The 18,039-nt window shown below is 41.4% G+C and overlaps 1 protein-coding gene across 7 annotated transcripts in view; it reads right to left on the bottom strand.

The window, feature by feature from the left end:
* LOC140734305 (synaptotagmin-like protein 2) overlaps positions 1–14,211 on the bottom strand; it is a 100,762-nt gene extending 86,551 nt beyond the window's left edge. Inside the window, exon 1 of one of the 7 annotated variants that reach the window (XM_073058088.1) lies at positions 14,041–14,211. The gene's annotated coding sequence lies outside the window, so the exon portion shown is untranslated. The other 6 variants (XM_073058084.1, XM_073058087.1, XM_073058089.1 and 3 more) reach the window with 6 other exon arrangements.
* Positions 14,212–18,039: the final 3,828 nt, after the last annotated feature.

Raw genomic sequence — 18,039 nt, 5'->3', positions numbered from 1 at the left:
ACCATACTGACTACGGTCTATTTTATCACATGCCTCCAAGTACCCTGAAACCTCATCCTTAGCAATCAACTCCGACATCTTCCCAACCACTGAGGTCAGACTAACTGGCCTATAATTTCCTTTCTCCCTTCTTGAGGACAGGAGTGACATTAACCTGTCTCTCCACTTTCATGGAACTACATACGCACAAAGTGGTCTTAGAGAACTTAAAGTTTAGCATGAAATTTAGGAGTAGTGCTTCTGCATAAAGATAGTGATCAAGATCAAAGTAGCCTGAATTAAAACATGCACATTAAGAAATGATATCAAAAATTTCATCATTTATAATTGTGATATATTCATATTGGCGTAAAGCGCAGATTTTCTACCTTGAGGTCAATATTACCTTAAGACACTTCTGGCTTGAAATATGGCAGCACTGTAGGCATCAAGCTTTGGGCAGTTGGGTATTAACTTCAGTAACAACCAGATATATTTCCCTAATGATCCTGGGTTAATGAATTATGCAAATCACTGCAGTACCAATACAAAAACCCAGTACATCATGCTGAAAACAAGAATGGACTGAGAGTCTGAATTGCTGAAGAGACCAGCAACTCTGTGACTTGAAGAAAGTGCACTAAAACAGGAAGGCAAATCTCCCAACACTGAAATAAGAAAGAGCGCATATAAAAGCTGCCAGAAATAGTATTAACAAGACACATCAGGAAAAGATGACAAATATGGAGTCTGAGATCACTACAGCACAGAAATGGGCCCTTCGAGCCATCTAGTCTGTGCTGAACTATTATGCTGCCTTGTCACATTGACCTGCACCCAGACCCAGACCTGCACACCTCTCCCAAACACGTACCAATCCAAATTGCTCTTAAATGTAGAGATCAAACCCGCATCCACCACTTGTGCTGGCAGCTTGATCCACTCTTACCACCCACTGAGTGAGGAAGTTCCTGCTCATGTTCGCCTTAGCCCATGATCTCTCGTGCTAGTCTTACCCAACCTCAGCGGAAAAAGTCTGCTTGCATTTACACATCATTATCTTATATACATCTATCAAATCTCCCCTCATTCTGCTATGCTCCAGGGAATAAATTCGTAACCTATTCAACCTGAATACGTCAGAGAGCAAAAGGTGCTTATCTTCTACCTAAACAAAAATATGTTCAAGACAAGTTGCACTGCAGAAGTGACAGGCAAAAATTCCAAAAAAAAATTAAAAGCAGTGATCCCTGAGGAAAAGAATGTCCTGTTATGAATAAATTGGGCTTGGGCATATTGAAACACTATCTAATGCACACAGCTAGAGTCAACAGGGTAGTGAAGTGGAAAAATAAAAGAATGTGAAATTTGACAACTACATCTCATGATATTTAACTTAGGATAATTTGATATCCTAGGTTAAAAGTTACTTTCAAAACAATATCAATACACAGTTGTTCACATTTAAGACTTGCCACACCTTTGTGTTGGGATAAAGGATTTCAGTGTTCCAGCAGATGCCGTGGCTGCATACCTTATGATGTGTCACTTTGTAAGTTTGCTGATACCATGAATTTCACATCAGCAAGCTTGTGCAAGTCCTTAATTGCTGCTAAATAGCAAGGGATATATTTTCAATGAAAATAATTGTCACACAGCAGCAGGGTAGATAACTGTGAAATAACCTGACTGATTCACAGGCGCCATGTAACCTGACATTCGAGTGAGTGAATAACACCTCAAATGTCAAATTGATTCCAATATTGGGATTCTTCTCCCATTTGGTCTGCACTGACAGAGCATCTGCTTTATGTTGCAAATTCACCAGAAATACTCCTTTTGTGGAATTGATATGACAGGAACGGGTGAGTGAGCTTGAATCAGGAATTATCGCACTTACAGGAACGAATGACAGTGCTGGTTCGACCAAAAGAACAGGCCTGCCAATATGTTTTTTAACTCCTGAAACTAAACGAAAGAAAAACACAAGAGCCAGGAAATGCGAGTTTCTTCTTTAGAGAGCCGTTTACATATGATGTGATGGTATAATGATGCCATTTACAAATAACCAGTAATGAATTATATGAACAAAGAATGATTACTCAAACATTTTACAATATTACTCAAGTATTACTGAAATATTAAAAACAACTACACTCCTCCCTGCTCAGATATAAACTCCAACTCAATAGAAAATGCATCTCAACTCATATTGCTCTCTATAATACAACTACTATACAGACATCCACAGCATAGTAAATCTTAAATTGTCCCACTCAGGCCTAAGGATTTCATTGCTGTGGAGGATTTCTTGTTCTTGTAGGATAACATCTTTCCTGACAAGGTGGGATCACTCTACTTGGCAGGTGAGACTTGTGGCTGTGGAACAATGTCGGGTTCTGGGGCCTCCTCCAGCATAGTTGTAGGAGTTGATTCTGGGACTGCAGGAAGTGGTTCCGACAGCTCTAGACAGCTTTTTTCTCTAACGTTCAACTCTGCCCTCCTCAACTAATCGATACGTTGCCTCCCGATGACATCTGATGCAATCTGCACTGTGTAGGAGAATGATCTGGTTCTTTCCAAGTACCTACTTTTGACCACTTCTGTAGTCCCTAATCAGGACTACCTATCCAGGAGTGAAACATCAAACATCCTTCTGTGAGGATCCCTCAATTGGTCTCAGCTGTCTGTCCTTCTGAGTTTGGGCATGAGTGCAAGGGACAACCCAGGAACAGCATAACTGGTGAGCTATTGGTTGTGAAGTATGCTGCACTGCGATATGCAAGGAGAAATTTGCCAAACTTCTGATTCACTGTCAGGGTAGTGTGACGTTGCTTGCAGTGCATTAGTTAGGCTCTGGATAAAACTTTCCACTAAGCAATTTGTAGCTGGGTGGTATGGTGCACGTGTAATATTTCTTATTCCATTCATTTTCAGGCTTGACCGAAATTCACTTCCATCACTCATAACGGGTGACATGACTGCACCTATACCATAAGCCGAGGGGTCACAGGCAAGCTTCACTGGATGATGTGCATCACAACGTGAGAGTACAGTGTCTGCTGTCACCACTTCCTTTGACTTTTGGAAACCCACTCACACTGCTTTGACCACTGCCATTTCCTTCTGATTTGTAGTAATGAGTTCAAGAGGTGGAGCATAGTTAGCAGGTTTGGCAGAAACCCATTACAGCAATTGACAAATCTGAAAAAGGACCGCAACTGTGACATGTTCTTCAGCCTTTGGGTAGCCACCACTACTTGAATTTTCTCGGCACACTTGTGTAATTCTTGTGCGGCAATGGTGTGCCCATAGTAAGTGATGCTTGGTTTTAAGAATTCACGGTTGTTGCATTGTGCTCTGAGCCCATAATCATCTGATCTTTTTAATACTGACTTGAGGTTTTGGCGATGCTCCTTGTCACCAGTAACAATGATGTCATCCAGGTAACACAGAGTGCCTGGGCAGCTTTGCAGCAGCTGGTCTATGCAAAAATAAATCTATGATAGCGATAAAGCCCCTTAAATCACCAGAAACAACTTGTGAGAAGTTATGGTGAGAAACATTTTGAACTCTTCTTCCATCTCCATCTTTAGTTAGGCCTCAGCTAAGTCCATTTTACTTAAGCATTTCCCTCCAGAAAGGTTTGCGAAGATGTCTGCTATCCTGAGCAGAAGGTATTGATCTACATCCCGTACTGGGTTGAAAGTGAACTTAATATCACCACAGTTCCTGACGCATCCATGCTTCTTGGCTACTGGGACCACTCACCTTGGAAAGAATTCCTTCCGCCTCCATGTCATCTAGTTCACCAGCTACTCTATCAAGGGTGGTATAAGGAACTGGACGGGCTTTGTAAAACTTGGATGTGGCGTTTTCATTTAACGCTATTTTACCATTGATATATTTGAGTTTTCCAATGCCTAATGTTATACTGTGACATCATCCTGCACCTTTCTTAATTTGCTTTCAGTTGACTCTATTGCAGGGGACGTGGCATGCAAATGGTGGATAGATCAATCAAGTTGTAGTTGTCTCAACCAATCATGGCCCCACAATGGTGGCCCTGTATTTACCACATAGAAGCCAATATGGCTTTTTGATACTTCTACTTCACTGTTACAAATGTTATTCCCACAAGAACTATCTTTTCTCCAAGACAAGTTCTTAGTTGGATATCTGCAGGCTTCAGTTCAGTATCTTTCAGTTGCCATTCAGACTCATTTTGTGGGATGACTGAAACAGCCGAGCCAGTGGCCATCTCCATTTTAATTAATTTGCCATTCACTTCTGGTGTAGCCATATTGCTTCACTGTTGTTAGTTTTCACATTGTAAATCTCAAGGCTAGTCTGTCCTGTGTTACACTCATCGTTATCAGATTTTATCAACAACATGCAGTTTATTGCTCTTTTTGAAACTGCAGCTTGACATTTTATCTTTATCTCTCTCCTGTGCAGTCCATTAATTTTTTGCCTGCCCCACATACTCTTTGTGTGTGTCTTACTTTGTTGCATTTTCTGCAAGTTTGGCCTTTAAACCTGTATTTGTCTGGTGTATGTGAGCCCCTGCCATAATGGCAACATATTTTTCCCCCAGTCAGGCAGGTTTCTATTTAGACATTGAAATTTTGTTCAATCACACTTTCATATCTGACTGTATCAATTGCATTTCTGTCTGCAGTTTCCATTGTTTGATTAGTGATTTCAACTGCTCATGTAGATGTGTGTTGCACTTTGGTTAGGAGTTTGTATGCATTCTTGCAAGATTCTACAAACTAAATGATATCTCAGTGCATCATTAAGCTCATCACCGAACAGACAGTTCCTAGACAATTTCTTCAATTCAGCCACTTAAGCTGAAATGGACTCCCTTTCCTTTTGATTCTACTTATAAAACCTAAAGCATTCTGCAATTAACAATGGTTTTGGTTCTAAATGTCTCTGCATTACATTCACAGTATCAGCACAGCTCATTTCAGCTGGTTTGATTGGAGCAATTAAACTTCTAAACAAACAGCTATCATACTCTATAACATGGGCATTTGTTTCTTATCAGCTAGTCCATTTGCTTGAAAATGCTGCTCACTTTATTAAGAATACATCATGCAGCTATCTGTTGTGCAATCGATGCACATCTAACTTTCTGATGTAGCTGTAACAATTCAGCTGTAATTTTTCCATAGCTATCACCCAGTACTCACTGTTTATGAACCCATGGCTGTACATGTTGTTTGTTAATTTCATTCATTTTCTACCTTTTCTTTAACTCAACCATCTCCCCCTTCCAAAAGAAACACATGCTGCACTTTATTTTAACTCAAACCTCTCTCTCTCTCTCTCTCTCTCTCTCTCTCTCTCTCTCTCTCTCTCTCTCTCTCTCTCTCTCTCTCTCTCTCTCTCTCTCTCTCTCTCTCTCTCTCTCTCTCTCTCTCTCTCTCTCTCTCTCTCTCTCTCTCTCTCTCTCAGAAAAAATATGCTGCACTTCAACAGGTAGGTAGTCAACTTGGGTTTGTTTTAAAAACTTTCTCGTCGCCACAGTAAGGTTTTGTAATTCCAAAAACTAATCAATCAAAAACAGGGGAGATGCATGTCTACTTAGTTTCTTCTTTAGGGGAATCACTCAAATATGATGTGGTGGCTTAATGACGTATGCCATTCAAGCACTTTTACATATAAACCCCATAATGAATTGTGTAAACACGACTGCTTAATCTATGTATTTACAATATTACTGAAATATTGAATTGAATTCATCTTTCCCCATTGTGGGCTTTAAAAAAAAAGAATTAGCACAATATCTGAAAATGGTTCTCCTTTGAGGTTCCATTAGAGATTGCTCGTCACTCAGTAGACCTCATTGCCTTGAAATATTAGCCCCCTCAGTACTTGGGGCATCTGCTCAGTATATAAGTGTAAGTTCTTAAAATGAGGTGTCACTCATCAGGAAATAACAGACTAATAACATATTGTTTATGTAACTGCTGTACATCTGTTTTATGAGGAAATATGATGTATCATTTGAGCTGTCCTGGAGAGATAGCATTGTACTATCGCATCAGCAATGTTTGGAGATGGGGGAGAGTCATTTAGTTTACTTCCTTGAACAAATAGATCCTCAATTTGCTCACTTGCACGCTCCAGTTTGGTTTAGGCAGCATCTCCTTCACAGTCACCATCAGCATGAGTGCAACACAAGGCTGTGTGCTTGGCTCTATGTCCTTCGTGCTTTATACTTACGGCACTGAGGCCAAGTACAGCTCCACAACACCACTGCTGTCGGCCAAATCAAAGCTGGGTGGCAAATTGGCATACAGAAGGGAGATTGAGAATCTGGTTGAATGGTGTCACAACAGCATCGCACTCAACGTCAGCAAAACCAAGGAGCTGATTATAGACTACAGGTGGGGAAACTGGGAGGTCCATGAGCAGTCCTCGGCAGGGTTTCAGAAGTGGAGAGGGTCAGTAATTTTAAATTCCTTGGTGCTATATTGCTATATTTCTTCACTATTCTTGGTTGGTGCGGCTGTAACGAAACCCAATTTCCCCTCGGGATCAATAAAGTATGTCTTGTCTGTCTGTCTGTCTATTGTTTCACAAGATCTGGTTCGGGGGACCTGCATACAAGTGCCATCACAAAGAAGGCACAGTAGTGCTTCTACTTTCTTTGAAGTTTACACAGATTTGGCATGTCATCCAAAGCTTTGAAAAACCTTCATAGATTCCACAATAGTGTAGTGAATAGCACGATACTATTACATTCCGCAATTCAGATTCCGACACCGTTCTGTAAGGAGTCTCTGTACATTCTTCCCGTGGATTATATGGGTTTTTCTCCGCCCCCCCCCCCCCCCCACCCAGTTTCCTCTCACGCTCCAAAGACGTACTGGTTAGGTCAATTGGTCCTCGTAAATTGTCTAGTGACTGGGTTAGTGTTAATCGGGTTTGTTGGTGGTTGCTGGGGTGGTGGGGCTGGAAGGGCCCACTCCACCGAGTATCGCTGAATAATTAAATAATAAAAGGCACAGTGGAGAGGCATCCTGGCCAGTTGCATCACGGCTTGCAAGCAAACACCAATGCCCTACGGACAGAAAAGCCTAAAGGCCTCACAAAGATAGCTTGAGGGGCAGTAGCTTTAAGGAAGCAGAGAGACCACAGAAGGACTTGGATAGATTAGGAGAATGGGGAAGGAAGTGGCAGATGGAATATATTGACAGCAAGTGTCTGGTCATGCACTTGGTAGAAGTAGTAAAGGCAGAGACTATTTCCTAAACAGAGGTAAAATTTAGACATTAGAGGTGCAAAGGGACTTGGGAGTCCTCGTGCAGGACTCCTTAAGGATTAACTTGCAAGTTCAATCAGAGGTAAGGAAGGCAAATGCAGTTCATTTCGAGAGGACTAGAATATAAAAGATATAATGCTGTGGCTTTATAAAGAATTGGTCAGACTGTAAGTGGAGTATCGTGAGTATTTTTTGGGTCTCTTATCCAAGAAAAGATGGGCTGGCATTGGAGAGGGTCCAGAGGGTGTTCACGAGACTGATTCTGGAAATGAAAGGGTTAAGATATGAGGAGCATTTGATGGCTCTAGAGCTGTACTTGCTGGAGTTTAGAAGAAACCTATTGAATATTAAAAGGCCTGGATAGAGTGGATGTGGAGAGGATGTTTCCTATAGTGGGGGAGTCTAGGACCAGAAGGCACGGCCTCATGACAGAGGGACATTCCTTTAGCACATTGGTTGTTTGTAGTTTCTCATGGATTCTATTGTTGTTTTTGTGTCTACTGTGAATGCCTGCAAGGAAATGAATCTCGGGGTAGTGTATAGTGACATATACAAACTTTGACAATAAATTTACATTGAATTTTGAAACTGAGGGCTATGATTTAACAGTCTCCTTATGAAAATTCCCTCTATGAGGAGTCCGTCATTGCCTGTGTAGATAATGTCTCTGTTCAATCCGTTCAGAGATGAAACAGGAAACTCAAGAGACTGCAGATACTGGAATCGGGGCAATAAACGGTTGATAAAGCTAGGTCATCCCCAGAAGGTCTCCGTGTCCTCCTGTTGTACGTACACCTGCTAATCCTGTCTCAGTGTCCAGGGGCTCTCTGCTGAGGGAACGTGCAGCATGTGACAGTGTGCTCCCTGCACTATTAGCTGTCTGCACTCTTGGACTGATGAAGGTGGTGCATTCTCACCTAGAGGATGTGCTCTCCGCTATTTTCCTGATATTAGCAAACAATCCAGAAGCCTGTTAGCCACTGTAACTTCAGGCAGTGTGGAGCCTCTCAGTGATGAACCATGTATTCACTGTCAAAAAACAATCATGGAAGCTTCAAGTGTCTGCCCACAGCAGTGCTGTTATTGTCATTATCATCAGCCCTCTCCTTCTGTCCTCCCACTTTCTCAGGCTTTTCCTGCTGTTGTGAGCGGGGTGGAGTGTCGGGGTTTCTCCTCCTCACTACCAGCAAAGACAAAACAGCTGACACGTGCAGATAAGCTGCACCCAAAACACTTTGGCAGTAGCTATATCAGATTAATTCAAAGGATATCTGGTAATCAGGATCAAACATCGTTAATTGGCACACCTAGCAGATTTCTTATATCCTCTGTTCAAGTGGCTGTGATCTCAGTGATCTCTCAGCCCATGGAGAGGTCTCCTCTACCCTGAGACTACACATTCTTCACCAGTCCTTACTGCTTCCTTCCTGTTTTTCGATACTTTGGCCAAAATGGATGAGATAAATTAAAATAAGTGTACGAGTGAGAGCGAGAGAGAGAGCGATACTGTATCTCTAAAACACACAGCATTAAACATCTCCTTTGTCCCTGCAATCTCCCTTTCCTCCATGGAAGACAACACATGGAGGGCGGAGCAAAGTCAAGATGGCACTAAACGGCCACTCCTTTGCTTGCATCTAAAAATGAAAAGAACATCTTGTGGGATTCAATTTGCAGAAATATGGGTTTGTGCAAATAATATCACAGCTCTAGTTCTATCTTTGATATCTCTTTTTCCCCCCCTTTCCAAGGTTCATTTGAAGACCTTGACCTGGAGTTACACTCTAACTTTGGTTCTTTGCGGGAAAGGGGCCCGCTCTCAGGGCCTCACGACTGGCCACTTTTTGACATGCCAAGGACACGGCCTGGAAGACTAGCACACCTTCAGGGTGCCGGATTTTCGTGGCTCTGGAGACAGGCTGATTCAAGGCCGGTGCCCCTGACTGAAGCATCACAGGAGAACACGGAACATCGGGGCGCTGTGTGTCCAGAGACCTGAGCCTTTTCGGCACTGATTCTCTGGGATCAGAGCTCGGAAAAAGTGACGCAACAGACTTTTAACATCATAAATCAGCGAGTTGCTTGTTATGTCTCCCATCTTGCTGTGAAACGGGGACTCCTCTTTTTCCCTTATTGGCCCAGTGGTATGTTGAATTACCGGGGTGAACGAGAGGTCTTTGGGGGTACTGCAAGTCTGTGTCTTTATTGATGCTTTGCTGTGCGCTCGAGTGCTCGGTGGAGGTCACTGATGCTTTTTTGCTGGTGGGGGGGGGGCGTAGCTTTGCTGCCGCATGTGCGTGGGAGGGGGGAGCAGGGGAGGGTCTTTGGGGTTCTAGTGTTTAACTGTCATTCATTCTTTGGGGGGGGCTCCTTTGTTTTCGTGGATGTTTGCGAAGAAGAAGTAGTTCAGGATGTATATTGTATACATTTCTCTGACATTGAACATATGTTACTACTATCTGGTTGTAGTTTGGGAGGGTGACATCAAGTCCTGACACCCATCTCTGATTGTGACATAATGCTAAATGCAAACCTGTTTTCATGCACTAGAAGGGCATCCGAACTCTAACAGAACAGTCCAAATAGCATTCATGCTACCTGCTGCTGTCAGTGGCTATCATGCCTCTGGATTGTTGAGGGAGCTACATAGCCTACCCCTCTTTTTTGCAAAATTTCTTTTGACCTCTGCTGGACTGCCCAGTCTCAACTGTTGGAGGTATCCTGAGTGCTCCACACACTTGGAACTCCTGAAGAGTGCCGATAGAAAGCTGAAAAATGGCACAATTCCAACACCTTTCCATGTTCTTGGGCTCGCTGTTGGAAAAATTATACATAACTACTGGATGAAGATTAAAAAAATAAAGCTTAGTTTAAAAGCCTGCAAACCACCATTACTTGATCTCAGAACTAAGGAGAGGCAAATGTTAGAAACTGCTCCCATGCACACCTGCACCTGTCATGACTGTTTTAAGAAAAGAGGAGCTAGAAGAAATAGCAAATAATACCTAGGATCAGATTAAAGCCTTGATATTATTTGCACAAACCCATATTTCTGCAAATTGAATCCCACAAGATATTCTCTTCATTTTTAGATGTGAAAGTTGAAGGAATCTTATATCACAAATGCAAATAAAAAGTAATAGGTCTTCAAGTTTTGAAAAAGCCATCTAAATCTCACAGGACTTGCACAATCCGATTAGCTACAGAGAAAATCCACAGATACTGGAAACCCAAATAACACACACAGAATGCTGGAGGAACTCACCAGGCCAGGCAACATCAATGGAAAAGAGTACAATCGACGTTTTGGGCCGAAACCCTTCAGCAGGACTGGAGGGGAATAAAAAGATGAGTAGGTTTAAAAGGTGGGGGGGGGGGGGCAAGAGGAGGAAGAAACACAAAGTGAAAGGTGAAACGGGGGGGGGCGCGAGGAGTGAAGTAAAGAGCTAGAAAGTTGATTGGTGAAAGAGATACAGGGCTGGAGAAGAGGGAATCGGATAGGAGAGAACAGAAGGCCCTGAAAGAAAGAAAATGGAGAGAAACACCAGAGGGAGGTGATGGGCAGGCAAGGAGGTAAGGTGAGGAGAGTGAAAAGGGAAAGGGGAATGGTGGAGGGGGAGGGGAGCATTACCAGAAGTTCGAGAAATCAATGTTCATACCAGCAGGTTGGAGGCTACCCGGACATAATATAAGGTGTTGTTCCTCCAAACTGAGTGTGGCTTCATCACAACAGAGGAGGCCATGGATTGACATACAGTATTGAAGTGGGAATGGGAGTGGAATTAAAATGGGGAGACCACTGGGAGAAGTCTTTACTTCACTCCTCTCCCTCCCGGTTTCACGTCACCTTGTGTTTCTCCCTCCCCCCCACCCCCATCTTTTAAATCTACTCCTCACCATTTTTTCTCCAGTTCTGCTGAAGGGTCTCAGCCTGAAACATCGACTGTACTGTTTTCCATAGACGCTGCCTGGCCCTGCTAGTTCCTCCAACATTTTTTTTGTGTTTTTCCCAATTAGCTTAATTCATATTAACCTGATTTTGTCACGGGAAATGCTAAGCAAGTCTTCTCAATGAGTTTCTCACGGCACTGAAATATTAAAAGAACATTCATCTACTTTCTCTAATTTTGGAAAGTTTAACTTGTGAAACTTTACCCTCAAATTAACCAGCAACCGTGACAGGTTCAAAATGAGGTAGGATACAGCAGATACTGATTAAGCCTTAACAGGAATTTATGGCGTTCTAAATCAAGGTTAGAGAAAAAATATATAGGATACCATATCACAATGAAAATTGAAAAGCACTCATTCTGTACAAATAACAAATCCATGGCACAAATCAATGGGTCAAGAGTTAAATACAATGCCCTGTGTGTGACATTGAATCTGTCTAGGAAAGTTTCAGTCAATTTCTCTTACCCATTGTTAGCCAATTTCAGTTTAGCAGAGATTGAAGATTGTGTAACTGATCGATGTCTCTGGGATACAGAGAATTTTAAAAAAGATATTAGCCAAGTTTTCCACCCTGCTATCCAGAAACAACAGTTGGAATGCAGGTTTAACTGAAAGTCTGCTTGTGCTCATACTGATAGCTTCCTTCCTCCACTTTTTCCCCAAAGCTCACAGTTCAAGTTCAAGTTGATTGTTGTCAGAGGCATACACACAAAGCATATTAATGTTTCTGCAGCAGCAGCATGTACATAACAAAATGAGGACAAAGTTAACACATACTTAAAATAAATTTTACATAACTTATTTGTGCAAAATAAATTACACTAGGGCAAGATACACACACATGCACACAGGACTGTGAGCATTTGAAATAATAACTACCAGCATTAAGAAGTGAAGGAGAAATTAATCTTTGATCACAGGCATTAAGCTTACAAGGGAGTATTGTGCACTGGCCCTATTTATTTCTGCAGATTCAGTTCCACACCGAATTCATAGGAACAAATGTACAAAAGGGGAGTTTAATGCTGACTGGTCCTCCCATTCTCCTTTACATTGGTGAATTTCAGAAAGAGAGAAGAAAATCGGAGCCTTTATCACTTTTACATAACATTAAAAGGCACAAGTCTATATCTCCAAAATGTCCTAAAATACATGCATGGAACTCCTGGAATGGAAACCCCATGGCAGGGGACAGCTTTCCAATTAGCAAGCTATAGAAGTATATAAAATACGCACATAATATGCAATCAGAAAAGAAAAAATGTTTATAAAGATACAGAGAATTTTATTTGATTTAAATTCTTACCAAATGCACCTTCCCTTCTCTTATTGAAAAAAAAAGTAAACAAACACCTTGATGGGATAAAATGCTCAGGAAAAAAATGAAAGAATTGTCTTAATATTAAGAGACTAGGAACTGCAGTGAAGGAAAGGGATTTAGGAACACAAATTGAGCCAAATACTGAATTCATAAAAGGTTTATCATGACCTGCTATTTAACAAAAAAGCCAAATATCCCTAATGCCTGCTTAACCACCCTCCTGGCTTCCCTAGTCATTTTCCAAAGGTTAGAAAATATGTAATTACAGAATCCTCTAATACAGAAAATATGGAATTCAGACAATGCTGACAAGCTGTTGTTTTCAATTAATATTAGCACACATTTTGCAGTAAGAGGTCAGGGGCAGACTTCTGACGATATTAACCTGGTGATTACAAGAAAGGCAACACAAAATTTGAAAGGCAATTCTGAGATGTTCGTAAAGCGAGAGTACAGATGTCCTCACACTCTGCCTGAACAGAATCTTTTTACAAATGTTCTACTAAACCTGCTAATCCATATGCAATATTTCCTCGTAAATCCGGTCTGAATCTACCTTTTTGCTTTCTGTTCTCTGTGCCTGACATTTGCCATTTATTTTTAGTTCCACCTCTGTTTGTTTTGTCGCCCAGGGAGTGCTGACATTGAAACTTTTAACTTCTCCTAAATCCTTCACTGCTTCAATATACTCCCTGTCAACAATACTCTGTCCAAAGTTCCTTTCTCCCCGGGTCCACTCACCATATTACTTCTAGTCAGCTTTGGGCCTTAAACCAAAACTTCAAGAAGAAAACAGATTGCCTTCGGAAGAAGTAATTGTACCGGGGTTTGCATCGTTAAGTACGAGAGCTGTTTCCGGAATCTCAGCTTTGAGATTAGACAGTCAAGCAGCGAACTAATCAAGGCAATTCAGGGCGTAGGTTCAGAGAGTAAGTGAAGGGGGGCAACTTCAGATAAACAGTTGCCTTTGGTAGGGAAAGAGAGTAACTGAGAGTAATAGTTAAATTAGAGCTGGATTTCTAAGCAGAGAAATTAGCCAGCTCCTTTTCAGGGTTCGGGACATCCGAACCTCTCTAACTAATATAAAAGTTATATAAAAAGCTAACTATATAAGACTGGGTCGCTTATAATTTACAGCTGTTGGATGTCCATATTCACAAATACTACAAAACTGGGGAAGGGGCGTTGACGTAACAAGCTCCTCTTGTTTCTGTGTCAGTCCCATACCTTACACTAAAGGTACGATGTTCTCAAACACAAGCACTTCAAAAGAAGAGCGGGGGTATAGACATGGGGTTAATAAGTTAATTCCTCTATGGTCAGGGGTGACAACATAAACAACGCTCGAATGAAGGTAATCAGATTTGGTGGCAGTAACCCAGACAATTACTGCATCTAAAGTAATTCACGCTCAGACACGACATCTTTTCCTTAGGAGCGACAGCCAAGACTTTCAAAACTTGGTTTCACAAAAGTTCAGCGAAACGGCGAAAGAAAGAAACTTTACCGTCTGGGATACATCGCGTCAGCTGTCAAGAGGAAGTCACCACACAAAACAATTTGACAGCAAGTTGAAGAAATATACAACGAGTCTTCGCACCCTGCCTGAACAGGATCTCTTTCTAAATGTCGCGCACACCCAGCTCAATAGCCAGCTATCATCAACAGGAAAACCTGAAATGGACTTCCCAGACAAAGAGGATTTCTTAAATCCGCAGCAAGATTCAGCTGAGTGGCGGTCAAATTGGTCATGTTCCCATAAGAATCACCCAGTGAAAATGAAATATATTGCTATATTTCTTCACTATTCTTGGTTGGAGCGGCTGTAACAAAACCCAGTTTCCCTCGGGATCAATAAAGTATGTCTGTCTGTTTGCAAGAAACGTTTCAATATTTTCTGTAGCTTTCAAGGTAAAAATCTATATCCTCTGCTGTTGAACTCAGCCCAATGTAAATTATGTTCTTTGAATCACCATATACAAAACACCACTTCTCACTGTTCCTGCCAATATTGCACAATTGACACTGTGTAAAGGGCTGTGGCAGTTGAAATCTGAAATGGAGAAAATATCCCACCAAATGCTAGATTACAACAAAAAACTCCATTTAATATCTTTTCTTCCGGAGACCTGACTGCGAAGTGATTTGTTGGAGTGAAGTTAACCCCAAAATACTATGGAATTGGTAGGGGATTCTTTTGGAATTCTGTTGTGAGATGGTGGCTAAGAAATTCGAAGGGGAATTTAGAAAAACAAATCTACTGGAAGAAAGTGGAACAGGGGAGGCGGCTGGTTCAACAAGAGCTATGAAGTTATACAGTACAGGAACAGCCTAACTTATCCTTGCATACACATCGGTGTGTTGTCCAGCTTACATTCAGCAGTGTTTTTTTCATCTTAGCCTAGATGTGCGGGTCTGTACTTGTAGTTGCTGTCGCAACAGGATCATATACTGAGATAGTGACAAAGGATTAGAACATGTCTAGACACTGTCAAATATCACACCAAGGCTAGGAGGACCATACAACGTGGAGCAGGCACGCTTCGTTCATGATCTGCTGGAAACGGTGTGTGTCACTTACAAATTTACTCCGAGAACGGCATCTGCTTAAGGACCAGTGAAAACAGAAACGACAGCACTTTCTCAATAGAAAGAGGTTATTTCTCCAGAAGAGTGCAGAAGACAGTTGTAACTAAATTAAGACAACCACAGTTACTTACAGGATGTGGCCATCAAGTGGGAAATTACCTGTTGGCTTTATTTTGGCTGGCAACAGCACTGTTGCTATCTACAGCCCTAAAAAGCACACCTTACGTACAGCACCTTTACATGATTGGGTATGAGCCGAATTACTAATCCATTTGGGAAGGGATCCCAGACACAAGTGAATTTGAGAATTATTATATGATCGGGTATTGGTCTAATAACTAATCCATTTGACAAGGGATCCCAGGTGCAAGTGGATTTGAGAACTATTGTTTTAAATGACAATGCATTTGGTAGAACATGATCACATGGAATATTCAGTCCAATGAATCTCCTCCCGTTCTGATGAGCGCAGTGTTTACTGGGAACTATTACAGTACCTTGCAATGAATAATAGACTGGCCTAGTTGGAAATTCTGAATCAGAGGATCACAGAAAAGTTTGGCACAAGGTTATATACATGAGGGTTGGTGTATCTTTTTAAGAACCTATTTTTCCATATGGAACATCTTTCAATCCATTGTGTTACAAACTGGTTTAAAAATATATAGAGAATGGAAATTTGAAATAAAAGCAAAAGGCAGGAAATACTCAGTAGGTCAAGTGGCATCTGTAGAGAGCGAAAAAAACAGAGAAAATCTTACAGGTTCATTGAAACTGTCCTTTAAAGACCTTAGTGTGTTTCAGAACCAAAGAGCCTACAGATGGGGTAGTGACAAAGACGGTAGTTGATAAAGTGGAAAGGAAATCAGATGTGAAGTTAACAGAGAGCAGGATGTTCCAGCAAGAGCAGCGATGCTGGCAAGCAGTGGACTTGGCAGACATCTCAGTGATCTCCAGAATTATGACCAGCCTGAATGTATGGAAATGTTCTTGAAAATAAACAATATTTTCAATGTCCCAGGGGAGGACACAGAATGTGGCCACATGCAAAAAGAGGAAGACAATATTGCTGTGCTGGTGGTCAGACTGGAGACAAATGAGACATTGTTGAGTCTATTACTGCTATGATTTACAAAGTCTCTAACAAGGGCCTTGAAGGCAAATTTTAATCGAGCGCATTTTAACACAGTCAGTCAAGGACTCAAAGAAACAATTAATGTGTACATGGACGGGCCAAGTAATGCAAAAATAGGGGAACTTCTAGTGCTTTATACATAAGATGCTTATGTGCAGATTGATAAATGAGAGAAATTAGGTAAACCTGATCACCACACTGGACTTCACATTCAAAGGGGTGTGCAAAATAGTGCCAGTGTAGCAATATTCTTAAAAATGTGAAGCAGATTCACTGAGAGCATGAAACCACCATCCAGGCCATGCTCTCTTCTTGCTGCTGCCATTGGAAAGGAGGTACTGGAGCCTTAGGTCCCACACTTCCAGGTTCAGGAACAGATACAGTGGATTCTGGTTAATTGGGATACATCGGGACCTGTATATTTTGACCCTGTTAAGTGGCTACCCCATTTAGCTAAAGTTCATGGAATAGTTTTTAAAAAACAAACTACCATTTAACTGAGTAGCAAATTACATTTTTAAATGAAATACAGAACAAATTATACCAATATTACTACAGTACTGTATATGACTATGTGTTAGTTGAGTGGTGTCACAGCACCAACGTTGCACCTCAATATCGGCAAGACCAAAGAGCTGATTGTGGAGATAAGGAAGGGTAAGACAAGGGAACACAAACCAATCCTCACAGAGGGATCAGAAGTGGAGAGAGTGAGCAATCTCAAATTCCTGGATGTCGACATCTCTGAGGACCTAACCTGCACACAACATATTGATCCTGCTATAAAGAAGGCAAGACAGCAGCTATATTTCATTAGGAGTTTGAGGAGATTTGGTTTGTCACTGTGAAGAGCATTCTGACTGGCTGTATCACCGTCTGGTATGGGGGCGGGGGCGCAATTACACAAGACTGAAGTAAGAAACTTGTGAGTCACCTCCATCGAGAATATTAGTCTGCAAGGTGTCCAAGACATCTTCAAACAGTGGTGACCTTGGAAGGTTGCATCCATCATTAAAGATCCCCACCACTCAGGACATGCCCTCTTCTCATTGTTACCCTCGGAAAGGAGGTACAGAAGCCTGAAGGCACACACTCAGCGATTCAGGAACAACTTCTTCCCCTCTGCCACCTGATTTCTAAATGAACATCAAGCCCATGCACACTACCTCACAATTTTTTTTATTTCTGTTGTTATTTCACTACTTATTTTAACTTAACTAATAGACATATGACTTACTGTAGTTCAGTTTTTTCTCGATATTTATTTATCATGTATTTCTTTGTGCCGCTGTTGTAAAGTTAACAAAATCTCAGGACATATGCCAGTGATATTCAACCTGATTCTGAGTTTAATAGTTATCAACAGATGAGTTCATACAGTGTCTGCTGCCATTTTCTTTTGATTGACTGCAAATGAAGAAAATCAGAGTAGACTCCTCATGCAGATAAAATACTGCTTTCATTGCCCTCCTGCAGGAAGAGGTGTCAAAAATCACTGCTTTTTAATTCGGCATCAACCAGTCCAAAAGAAAAAGCTAGCACAAGCAATTGCAAGTGAGTCTATTTAAAAATTGTTCACTCTAAGCACAGTGTAGTGTCTAATGGCAACAAAAGTGCCTGCGATTGATGCTAGTTAGAAATTGTTGCATCCTCCAGATCTTCACTTTCATTGCAACGTTCAAGATGAGTGTCAATATGTTCAAATTTTTCAGTTTCTAACTCAAGAGATTCCCAACATTTTAAGTCAACACCCCCTAAAGCATGTTCATACTTAGTTACCAA

The sequence above is a fragment of the Hemitrygon akajei genome, chromosome 10, assembly GCF_048418815.1.
Source record: "Hemitrygon akajei chromosome 10, sHemAka1.3, whole genome shotgun sequence".
NCBI lineage: Eukaryota > Metazoa > Chordata > Chondrichthyes > Myliobatiformes > Dasyatidae > Hemitrygon > Hemitrygon akajei.
The sequence above is the reverse complement of the archived record's forward strand: the minus strand, read 5'-3'. Positions and strand labels throughout refer to the sequence as shown.